We start from the raw sequence: 12,977 nt of genomic DNA on the forward strand, positions 1-12,977 counted from the left end.
TGTGTAACTAGGATCCACTGAAGCACAGAGCAAAGCAAGGCAATATTATCAGATAGGGCATGATTGCATAGAAGGGTAACGTGGTGTCAGAGTTCAAACTGGCACACACACAGTTACCTAAGGCAGAGTGGTGGCAAAGTAGAGTTATTCATTCTGCATTATGTAAACATGAGCAGAGGATTCATGGGAACCTGTGCACATGCATCTTATGTCACACAGATCTCTCCAGCTGCCTACGGAATATAAACAACAGTGTCATCTTCATTTTAAAGAATGAATCTACCTGTGCTTATATCCTGAACTAAACCAAGAAACAGCTCCATGCTAAACTTCCTTGGCTAAAATACAACCAGTACCATCATTACTAATCAGATGTCTTTTAAGGTAAGGAAAGCTATTTAGATGGCTGTTTATAGATTTTTTTCAGGATTTACTTTGGATTCTTCTGCTTAAGACCCAAAGAAAGTTATATTGAGTTTTTATTGGTGATTCTATGTGTTTATAACAAAGTATGATAACAGAATTTAACATATTAAAAGTGTTCTATAGCATCTCTTCAGAAAAGATTATATACTATACAAACTATTCAAGTCATACAAAACCATTTTCAGTGTCTTTTCAACTGAGAAGAATCTATTCAACACGCTTCTCCTCCTGAGATGGTTCATACTGAGAAAGCTTTGTTTTCAGTTTTTTATTTTCTTCTACAATAGCTTCATATTTCTTTCATTTCTGCCAATTCCAGGCGAGGCAATTCTATTTCTGGATTTTCTGGGGTAGCAGCTCCTAAGTGATGCTTTAAAAAATCCAAAGCACTATTAGGTTTCTCTGGTTCTTCATATAAGGGTACCAGCACCTTGGTTAGCATGTCCAGCACCCCCGACTTCTCCAAGTACCTCTGGAACTGCTCACGCTTCAAGTCAGTGGCTTTGTAATGGGCCATAGTGACAGCGGCCGCGGTGTAGCTGGTGCCGGAGACTGTGGCTGCCCTGTGTTTCTTTTTGTTGTATCATCTTCTTGTGTCAGCTCTCTGTGCGGCACCATTCCTGGGCAGGCTGAACTTTCTTTCACACTGTGCACTCCTTGTGTGTGGGGCTCCCCTATGCGGGGACACCCCTGCGTGGCACGGCACTCATTGTGCGCATCAGCACTGTGCGTGGGCCATCTCCACACAGGTCAAGAAGGCCTGGGGTTTGAACTTGTGGACCTCCCATGTGGTACCCATTGGGCCAAGTCCGCTTCCCCCTCTGCCCTTTTTTAAATTTCCAAATGTACCAGTAGTAACTAGGCAGACTAGTTCCAGGAAAGGGAAGGCAAGTCTAAGACCTGGCAGAAAAACATGACTGTGAAACATGTGGGCCTGGAATCCCACCTGGAAACCCCCTGAGGAATCCCACCTGGAAACTGCCACCAACAAGGCTGCTGGAAGGACCCCATGAGAACCCTATTTGGAACAAGATCTCGTTCAGGGTCAGGGAAAAGCCCCAGATATCCTCAAGGGGCCCCATCATTGGGCCCTCTAGGGAATGACAGGCGGGGTAATCAATCAGGACAGCAATTCTGGGGCCCCTTCCCTGAACATTAGCAAGGGGAGGAATAATTAATAGCTTTAAAGATAACCACACATCTGACTCTCTTTGCCTAGAGAAGCCCACCTCAAATCTTGATGCATATTTCCGTCCTTCTCTGCCATTTCTTACCAAGCTCTATTCTTTTCCCCCATTTCCCAATAAATTCTTTTTACTGGCCTAACTCAGCTGGTATGTGCTATATTATTTTATGTGACATAGCCAAGAACTTAGAGAAATCCAACACTTCCCCGGCTTCGGTAACATTTTTAAACAAAGTAAAATTAAATATAATTAGAAGGATTGTGGGAAGATGGTGGCATAGGGAGCTCCAGGACTAAGTCCTTCTACCAAAAAAACTATTAAACAAGTAGGAACCATCTGAAACAACTATTTTGAAATTCCAGAGACCAGAAGAACACTGTCAGCATCCAGGGAAGAGAGGCAGATAAAGTATGGTTAAAAACAAAACAAAACAGTAATTGTTCTCTATATGCTGTGGCTACTGTCACCCATCCCCAACTCTCACGACAGGCCACCATAGGATCCAGCCCCTGGCTACTTGGCTGGTAACAGAAAGGGACATAAAATCCTCTTCCCAAAGAACAGGTGGGTACTGCTGATCACTTACCATGGCTTTTCATTAGCAACTATGATTGTGGAGACCCAGTTCTGAGTGCCGCCACTGTTTCAACCCGCCCCAGACAAAGGCATAGTGAGCCACTGTTTCAAACTGTCCTGCACAGAGGCAGCAGCAGTGGAGACCTGATGACGCACTTCCTTAGGGCCGCAGGGAACAGTCAGTTGAAGGGCTGCATTTGCTATCCCAGCTTTGGGAAGCCTTGTAAGGAGCACTTGGGCATCATTCTTGATTTCTTCCTCAAGCACTGGGAAGAGAGTCTGCACCCCCTTGTGGGTCCCCGACCCCATTTCAGTTAGGAAAGACTAATAATGTTAAAATCCTCTCTGGTGTGCACATTCTCCCAGAATTTACCCTCCAGGCAAAAGCAGCTTGACTCAATAAAAGGAGTGTAAGAAACTACAGAGGCAGCAAGTCTAGAGCAAAGGCTGGCTGGCTTCAAACACCCTGGAGATGGAGGTCTGTCTCCTGGGAAACAGGGGACTCCAAAACCACTAAGAAGCAAAAGCCCAAGACATGACAGAGACCCAGAAAGACGGAAAATCCTGCACACTACATTCACCTTGGACAGACCTTCCTGATAAGAGGGTTGAAGCTCAAGAAAATCACTTTCTAATCACCAGCTGGTTAAAAAAACAAGAAACAGACATCTCAAGGAATAAATCCGAGAGTTAACATTTTAAAATATTAAAATGCATAGTGTGCAGGGAAGCGGCTGTGGCTCAATCAGTGGGGCTCCCGCCTACCATATGGGAGGCCCTGGGTTCATGTCCCGGGACCTCCTTGTGAAGGCAGGCTCGCCCGCACACCGTGGAGAGTCACTGGCCCACAAGCAAAGTGAAGGGCCAACTCAGCAAGGTGACGCAACAAAAAGGGAGACAAGTTAAAAAAAAACAAAACAGAAGAGCATGCTGCGAATGGACACAGCAAAAAAACAAGCAAGCCGCAAGAGGGGGGAAATAAAATTTAAAAATACAGACACACTGAAGAACACACAGTGAATGGACACAGAGAGCAGACAGCAAAAAGCAAGCCGCAAGGGGGGGATTTTAAAAAAATGTTATAGTGTGCAACAAGAGAGTACAAGACATACAGAGGAATGACAGCCCATCCACAATACGATAAAAATCCCGAAAACATCAAAGAAGATGAGGATGAAGATACACAGAACAAAGCCTTTTAAAAAAGTTCTTTAAAATGTTTGAGGAGATAAAGGGAAATGTAAGGAAAGAACTAAAGGATATCAGGAAAACAATGAATGAACAATATGAGTATCTTAGTTAAAAAAAAAAGGGGGGGGGGAGCCAAACAAATATTGAAGTTGAAGACCACAAAAACTGAAATGAAAAATCCCTAGGAGAGGAGACTTCTGACAAGATGGAAGCTTAGAACCAAAAAGAGCTGTGATGTGTCATCTTGGCCACGTAATGGTGCCCAGTTGTTTGGTCAAGCAACACTGGGCTAATTGTATTATAAGGACATTTCATGGACTATAATCATCAGTGAGTTTGTTGCATAGATGACTGATTACATCTACAATCAATCAAGGAGATTGCCATCAGCAATGAGTGACATCCAATCAGTTGAAGACCTTAAAAGGGGAAGTGATTTTAGCACTGAGAGATAATTCCCACCTCCACTTCGGACAGTCAGTGCCTCCTGGAAACTCATCAAGGACTTTCATTGGAGCCCGAGGTTTGCAACCTGCTCTGCAGAATTTAAACTTGTGCATCCCCATGGTCATGTGAGAGAATTTTATAAAATCTCATACTATTTTACAGATACCTCCTGTCAGTTCTGTTTCCTTAGAGAACCCTAATATGAGTGCTAATCTCTCTTCTAAACACAAAAGAGGAAAGACAGAAATTGCCCCAAAAAAGTGATTGAGAGGTTTGCAGAGAAGGGGAGTGCTATTCACTATCCAAGAGGGAGTAGGATGGGGAGAGAGAAAAGCCAAAGGAAAAAAAAAACTAAACAGAAGTAAATCATGCCTGCAGCTGGGAACTGCACACATCCCATGCCCTCAATATAAACACCTTGGCTGAGGGGAACAGTGATTTATTTTCCTCCCTGGGAAAAGGGAGGGTAAGGACAAGGGCTGACAGTGTATTCTGAACAGCAAGTTTGAACTGTGGGGTTTGGCTCTGAAGAGCAGTTCCAGAGAGGTATATTGTTTCAGCACTACCCACCCAGTGGAAGTTGGAGAAATCACATTCTCTGATAAGACTGAGGGGAAATGTTTTCAGAAGAGCACCATCTACTTGCAGGCCAGAAAATTGCACTCAAAGGGGAAAAAAAAAGAGGATTTTGGATTTTGGCATATTTTCATCCTCTTTGGCAAGGCCTTGGAAACTAGTCTGCACCCCATTAGTAGGTCCCTGGCCCTGTATTGATCAGTTAAGCAGGGCAATTTTTAAATCCTAGAGTAAAATTAACCAAGAATCAAAGAAGAGCCGTAACACAAAGCCAATTAACAATAAAACCCTGGACAAAGAGAAACTCACCATCAGAAACTTAGATATTAGTAAAAAATTAGAAACCCTATTAAGAAGCAGTAATATATGGCCCAGTGAAAGGAACAAGTTAAAATGCCAGTGAGACACAGGATTTGAAACAACTATTCAATGATGTTGAAACAAATTTCCTAAATTATTTTAAGCAGTTGAAAGAAAATATGTCTAAAAAATAAGGGATATTAAGAAGACACTAGGTGAGCATAAGGCAGAATTTGAAAGCTTGCAAAGAAAAGTAACAGAACTTATGGGAATGAAAGACACAATGGATGAGATTAAAAATAAATTAGAGGAAGAACCAGCAAGATGGCAATGGAGTAGGAGCTCCTAGAGTCAGTTCTTGCTACAGGGCAGTTAGCAAACACTCAGAGCTCTCTGGAGCTAGCTGAAGCACCTGTTTGGGGGCTCCAGGAGGCCAGAAGTACATCCTGCAACATGCTTGAAGGAGTGGAAGGAGGAGACCTCCCATCTGCAGAGAAGACTCGTAAGTAGAGTGCTCCACACCCCAGAGGCCAGTGCCCATCCTCCGCTGGAGGCACAAACCACCTCGGGAACTGCTCCACAGTTGGAATTGAAAGCTCCACTTCCCAAAAACGGGGGAGGAAGAGACAGTTGGGCACCAATTTCAGCTACTGATGAGTAAATTCAGCGGGCTACAGTATAATCCTAAAAACAGCTAAAGTTTGAGCCTCTCCAAGTCAGAAGGAGGCTGGGAACTGCCATCTTAACTCTGCGCCTGGCACGAGGGGAAGCGGGGTGGACTGAAAATCCCAGTGCTGGTGGGGACCGGCTTCTTTCCATTGAGATCGTATCGCAGTTCTAGCCTAGGCCCCAGTGCCACCTCCAGCAGAGAGGAAGCTTCAGGGACCTGTGCCAGCCTCTACAGGAAATTACCAGCCAAGTCGCAGAGGCCGGTGATTGTCCTACTCTGGCAACACAAGCTGCCCCAGGAGCTATTCTGTGACTGGAATTGGAAGCTCCATTTCCCAGAAACAGGGGAGAGGAGACAGTTAGCTGCCGATTTAGGCTACTGATTGGTAAACTTGGCTGGCTAAGATATAATGGTGGGAACAGCTGGAGTGTGAACCAGCCTGAATCAGAAAGAGGCCAGTGGCCGCCATTTTGACTCCAACCCCAGCCTGAGGGGAAGCCGGGCTGACTGAAACTCTCAGTGTCAGTGTCAACAGGAACCAGTTTCTTTCACACAGATCAGCCTGCAGCCCTAGCCTAGGCTTCAGCCCCACCTCTGGCAGGTAGGAGGCTGAGGAGCACTGCACCAGCCTTTACAGGTAACTGCAGGTAACTTTGGCTGGTATAGACTGAAAACTGGAAGTCTACCTGGACAAATGTGGTCATCTTGGACCCTCACTGCATAGATTGCTTCCCACACCTGCTGCTTCATCCCTGCCCCAGGCAGGGGAGAAAGGGATGTGAAGCTTGATCAGTCTCTCTGGGCAACTACAGTCTAGGCCTGTACTTGGATTACTCCACACAGCTGTGACTCTGTCCCTACCCCTGGCAAAGGAGAAACTTGGAAGGAGCTTCATTGGTCCCTGGCACAATGAGGGCAGCTTGAACTTTCACAGCTTACAGCACCAACTACATGCTTGGCTCCTACTGTGCAACCAGCAAGGGAGAAAGGATAGGAAGCCCTAAACTAAAGAGAAAAACTGCACCCAGAAAAAAATACTCTAGTAAGTCAGATGCAAAGACACCAACAGAAAAATTACAATCTACACCAAGAAACAGGAAGCTATGGCCCGGTTAAAGGAACAAGATAAGCCCACAGATGACATAAAGGAGACAACTAATCATAGATGTTCATATAAATCTCCTTAATAAATTCAATGAGATGGCTAAAGAGATTAAGGATATTAGGAAGACATTGGATGAGCACAAAGAAGAATTTGAAAGTATACATAGAAAAATAGCAGATCTTATGGGAATGAAAGGTGCAATAAGTTAAATTTTAAATACATTGGAGTCATATAATAGCAGATTTGAGGAGGCAGAAGAAAGGATTGGTGAGCTTGAAGAAATGGCCTCTGAAAGTGAACATACAAAAGAACAGATGAAGAAAAGAATGGGAAAAATTGAACAAGGTCTAAGGGAAATAAACAACCACAAGAGATGTGCAAACATACATGTCATAGTTGTCCTAGAAGGAGAAGAGAAGGGAAAAGGGGCAGAAGGAATATCTGAAGAAATAATGGTAGAAAATTTCCCAACCCTATTGAAGGACATTGATATCCATGTCCAAGAAGCACAACATACTCCCATCCGAAAAGAAAATGAATAGACCAACTCCAAGACGCATACTCATCAGAACGTCAAATACCAAAAACAAAGAGAGAATTCTGAGCAGCAAGAGAAAAGCAATGCATAACATTTAAGGGATACCCAATAAGAGTAAGTGCTGATTTCTCACCAGAAACCATGGAGGCAAGAAGACAGTGGTCTGATATATTTAAGATACTACAAGAAAAAAACTTTCAGTCAAGAATCTTATATCCAGCAAGACTGTATATCAAAATTAGAATATTCACAGATAAACAGAAACTGAGAGAATTTCTAAGTAAGAGACCAGATTTTCAGGAAATGCTAAAGGGTGTACTAGAGCCTGAACAGAAAAGACAGGAGAGAGGGGCCTGGAAGAGAGTCTAGAAATGAAGATTATATCAATAAAAGTAACAAAGTGTGAAAAGAGTGGTGAAAATAAAATATGGCAAATAAAACTCAAATAGTCAGGAATATTCTTTACCAATGATGTAAAGCACTTATATTCAGAAAACTGCAACTCAATGTTAAAAGAAATCAAAAAAGGCCTAAATAACTGGAAGAACATTCCATGCTCATGGACTGGAAGACTAAATATTAACACATCAATTCTACTCAAATTGATATACAGATTTAATGGAATCCTGATAAAAATTCCACCAGCATTAAAGAAAGAATTGAAAACATGATCATTAAATTTATTTGGAAGGGTAAGGAGCCCTGGATAGCCAGAAACATCATAAAAAGGAAAAGTGAACCTTCATCTCCAGACTTTAAATCATAATACCTACCTATAGTTATAAAAACATCATGGTACTGGCCTAAAAACAGACACAATAGACCAATGGAACCAAATTTATGTTTCAGAAACAGACCCTCACATGTATGGTGAAGTGATTTTTGACTAGCCTGTCAGACTCACATAGCTCAGGCAGAACAATCCATTCAACAAATGGTACTGAAAGAATTGGATATCCATACCTGAAAGAAGGAAAGAGAACCCCATCTCACTCCTTATCCAAAAATTAACTCAAAATGGATCAAATACTAAAAATAAAAGCAAGAACCATAAAACTTCTAGAAGAAATTATTGGAAAATATCTTCAAGACCTGGTGGTAGGTGGTGGATTCTTAAAGAAGATAAGAGGAGGACTGAGTAGACTACTGATGTTTAATATATGTAGAAGTTTTAATTAGCTAATTACTGTAAAAGTGTGAAAATATATACGGTAACAGCTAGTTTATAAATGGGGATGTGACTGAAAATGTAGTCTAGGTATGTTAATGCCAATTGACATAATGCTAGAGAATAATCTAGGAAATGGATAGTACAGTAAATCAAAAGGTGGATGAGAATTGTGGTTGATGGTACAGATGCAAGAGTGCCTTTGTGAGCTAGAACAAATGTATATCACTACTGCAGGGTGTTGGGAATCTGGAGAAGCATGGGAAGAATACAGCTGGAGTGACCTATGGACTGTGGTTATTAGTAATAATATAATATTCTTGCATCTATGTGAAAGATATACTGTGTTGATACTGAGGCAGTATGGAAAATGTGAGCCAAATGTACACTATGGACATGGTAATAATCAGATGATATTATTTTATCTGTAGCAAATGACACACCACATTGTGGTGTGTTGATGGAGGGATGTTATCTGGGAATTCTGCACATGTGCATGATTGTTTTATAAGTTTACAACTTCTGTCATAAAAAATATATTTAAAAAATAATAATAGGGTGGGTTGGGGAAAAACACACCAAATGTAAGATAAGGACTATGATTAGTAGTAAGATTTTGACAATATTCTTTCATAATGTATAACAATATCTCATGACAATGCAAGGTGTTGGTGGATGGTGGGTGTATAGGACCCCTGCATTATGTTATGCATGTTTGCTTTGTAAGTTCACAACTTATACTACACACTTAATTGTTTAAGTATGTTCATATATAAATGACATAAAAATAATAATAGGGTTGGTTGGGGGAAAAATACTTCGCTTAGTAGTAATATTTTGATAATGTTCTTTAATCATTAGCTTAAAAAGTTTAACAACAATGCAAGTTATTGGTGGTAGGGTGAGTTATGAGAGTCCTGTATGATGTTATATACATGTTTGTTTTGTAAGTTCACAACTACTATTTTTTTTAAGATTTTTTTTTTCATTTCTCTCCCCTTCCACCACCACCCCCGCCCCAGTAGTCTGCTCTCTGATTCCATTCACTGTGTGTTCTTCTGTGACTGCTTCTGTCCTTATCAGCGGCACCGGGAATCTGTGTTTCTTCTTTTGTTCCATCATCTTGTGTCAGCTATCCGTGTGTGTGGCACCATTCTTGGGCAGGCTGTACTTTCTTTCACGCTGGGTGGCTTTCCTTATGGGGTGCACTCCTTGCGCATGGGGCTCCCCTATGTGGGGGACACCCTTGCGTGACACAGCATTCCTTGCGCGCATCAGCACTGCACATGGGCCAGCTCCACATGGGTCAAAGTGGTCCAGGGTTTGAACCCCAGCCCTCCCATGTGGTAGGTGGACGCCCTATCCATTGGGCCAAGTCCGCTTCCCCACAACTATTATTATACACTTACTGTTTATATGAGTGATGTACTTCAATAAATTAAAAAATAAATTTAAAAATTACATTAGAGGCACACAACAACATATGTAAATTGGCAGAAGAAAGGATCAGTGAATTAGGGGAAAGAATATATAAAATTGAAAAGACAGAAGAATAAATAGAGAAACCAATGGAAAAAATTAAGCAGGGATTCAGGGAATTGAATAATACCAGAAATGCACTAACATATGCATCATGGGAGTTCCAGAAGATGAAGAGAAGGATAAAGGCACAGAAAGAATATTTCAAGAAATAATGGCCAATAATTTCCCAACTCTGATGAAGGACCTGAAAATCCACATCCAAGAAATACAAAGCACTCCAAAAAGAATAACTCTAAATAGACCTACAGTAAGACACATGCTTAATAGAATGTCAAAAGCCAAGGAGAGAGAGAATTCTGAGAGCAGCAAGAGAAGCAATCCATCACATACAAGAGAAGTTTAATAAGACTAGTTCTAATTTCTCATTAGAAACCAAGGAGTTGAGAAGACAGTGATATGATAGACTTAAGATAACAGATGAAAAAAAACTACCAGCCAAGAATTCTTTATCTGACTAAATTGTCCTTCAAAAATGAGGGTGAGGGAGCGGCGGACTTGGCCCAGTGGTTAGAGCGTCCATCTACCACATGGGAGGTCCGCAGTTCAAACCCCGGGCCTCCTTGACCCATGTGGAGGTGGACCATGCACAGTGCTGATGCGCACAAGGAGTGCCGTGCCACGCAGGGGTGTCTCCCACGTAGGGGAGCCCCATGTACAAGGAGTGTGCCCCATAAGGAGAGCTGCCCAGCATGAAAGAAAGTGCAGCCTGCCCAGGAATGGTGCCGCACACACGGAGAGCTGATGCAACAAGGTGATGCAACAAAAAGAAACACAGATTCCCGTGCCGCTGACAACAACAGAAGCGGACAAAGAACCCAATGCAGCAAATAGACACAGAGAACAGACAACCAGGGTGGGGGGGGGGGGGGGGAGGGGAGAGAAATAAATAAATAAATAAATCTTTTTTTTTTTAAATGAGGGTGAGGGGGCGGCGGACTTGGCCCAGTGGTTAGGGCGTCCATCTACCACATGGGAGGTCTGTGGTTCAAACCCTGGGCCTCCTTGACCCATGTGGAGCTGGTCCATACGCAGTGCTGATGTATACAAGGAGTGCCCTACCATGCAGGGGTGTCCCCCCATGTAAGGGATCCCCAAGTGTGAGGAGTGCGCCCCCTAAGAAGAGTCGCCCAACATGAAAGAAAGTGCAGCCTGCCCAGGAATGGTGCTGCACACATGGAGAGCTGACACACAAGATGATGCAACAAAAAGAAACACAGATTCCCAGTGCCGCTGACAACAACAGAAGCGGACAAAGAACACGCAGCAAACAGACACAGAGAACAGACAACCGGGGTGGGTGGGGGAAAGGGAGAGAAATAAATTTTTTAAAATGAGGGTGAATTGCAGATATACAGAAGCTAAAAGAGTTTTTGAACAAGAGGCCAACCTACAAGATATACTACAGGGAGTTTTGCAGCCTGAATGGAAAAGAAAGAAGAGAGAGACTTGGAGGAGAGTATAGATTATCAGAAACTGAAAGGGTAAGAAGACAGAAAAAAATTAGAAATGATATATGAAAACCAAAGGATAAAATGGTTGAAGTAAATAATGCTTTATAGTAATAACACCAAATATTACCAATATCCCCAATCAAAGACACAGGCTGACAGACTAAATAAAATAATAATAATAAGATAAGCCGTCTATATGCTGCCTACAAGAGACTCACCTTAGACCCAAGTATACACATAGGCTGAAAGTAAGAGGCTGAAAAAGATAGCCCACACAAAGTATAACAAAAAAAGAGCAGAGGTAGCTATACTAATATCAGACAAAATAGACTTTAAACATAAAACTGTTATAAAAGATCAAGAAGGACATTATATATTTATAAAAGGGACAATCCACCAAGAATAAATGACAATGAAAAATAAGTATGCACCTAATCAGAGTGTTCCAAAATAAATGAGGCAAACACTGGCAAAACTAAAGGGAAAATAGATGTCTCTACAAAAATAGTTGGAGACTTCAAAATGCCACCCTCATCAATGGATAGAACATCTAGACAAGGATTAATAAAGAAACAGAGAACTTGAACAATACGATAAAAGAATTAGACCTAATAGATATTTATAAAACACTGCACTCCAAAGCAACAGGATATATATTCTTCTCAAGTACTCATGGATCCTCCTCCAGGATAGACCAAATACTGGGTCACAAAACAGGTCTCAATGTATTTAGAAAAATGGAAATTATACAAAGCACTCTCTCTGATTATGATGTAATGAAGCTGGAAATCAGTAATAGGCAAATAATGGGGAAATGCCTAAATAATATGGAGGCTAAACAACACTCAACAATCAGTGGGTCAAAGAAATTACAAGAGAAATCAGTAAATATATTGAGATGAATGAAAACAAGAACACAACATATCAAAAGTTATGGGATGAATCAAAGGCAGTGCTGAAAGGGAAATTTATAGCCCTAAAGGCATATATTAGAAAATAATAAAATCAAATATTTAACACCCAGAGGAACTAGAAAAAATGACAACAAAGTAATACCAAAGCAAGCAGAAGGAAAGAAATAACACATTACAGCAGAAGTAAATGAAATTGAGACCATCACCCAAAAAATCACAATAGAATCAACAGAATTTAACCAAGAATGTAAAATATCTGTACTCAGAAAACTACCAAGTATTATTAAAAGAAATCAAAGAGGACCTAAACAAATGGAAGGACATTCCTTGTTCATGGATTGAAAGACTATCATAAAGATGTCAATTCTATCTTAATTAATTTACAGATTCTACACAATCCCATTCAAAATTCCAAAAGCATACTTTACAGAAATGGAATTGTGAATTACCAAATTTATTTGGAAGGGAAAGGGGCTCCAATAGCCAAAAATTGTGGGAAAAAAAAAGAAGAAGAAGAAAGAACTTGGAGGAGTCTCACCTCCTGGTTTTAAAGCATATTATAAAGCTACAGTGGTCAAAATAGCATGATAATGGCATAAAGAAAGATATATTGGTCACTGGAATCAATCACAAGAATCAATGAATAAGAGCTGAAATTCTGATTTGTTAACAAGAACTACTATAAAGTTCCAAAATAAGTTGAACCAGATGTCAGAGAGGAGCTTTAGCACAAAAAACAATCAACAAGAAAGCCCCAGGCTAAAGTGAGAAAGGCAGCCCAGAATGAGGAAATTAAGAAAATCAGATACTGAGAAAAAATTACAAGCCATAATCAGAAACAGGAAGATATGGCCTAAAGGAACAAATTAAATGCCCAGATGACATA

At 41.2% G+C, this 12,977-nt stretch overlaps 1 pseudogene; it reads right to left on the minus strand.

Annotated features, from left to right (window-relative positions):
* Positions 1-205: 205 nt before the first annotated feature.
* Positions 206-943, minus strand: LOC101422018 (c-Myc-binding protein pseudogene; annotated as a pseudogene).
* Between the last annotated feature and the right edge of the window lie 12,034 nt (positions 944-12,977).

This window comes from Dasypus novemcinctus, chromosome 26, assembly GCF_030445035.2.
Source record: "Dasypus novemcinctus isolate mDasNov1 chromosome 26, mDasNov1.1.hap2, whole genome shotgun sequence".
Taxonomy (NCBI): Eukaryota; Metazoa; Chordata; class Mammalia; order Cingulata; family Dasypodidae; genus Dasypus; species Dasypus novemcinctus.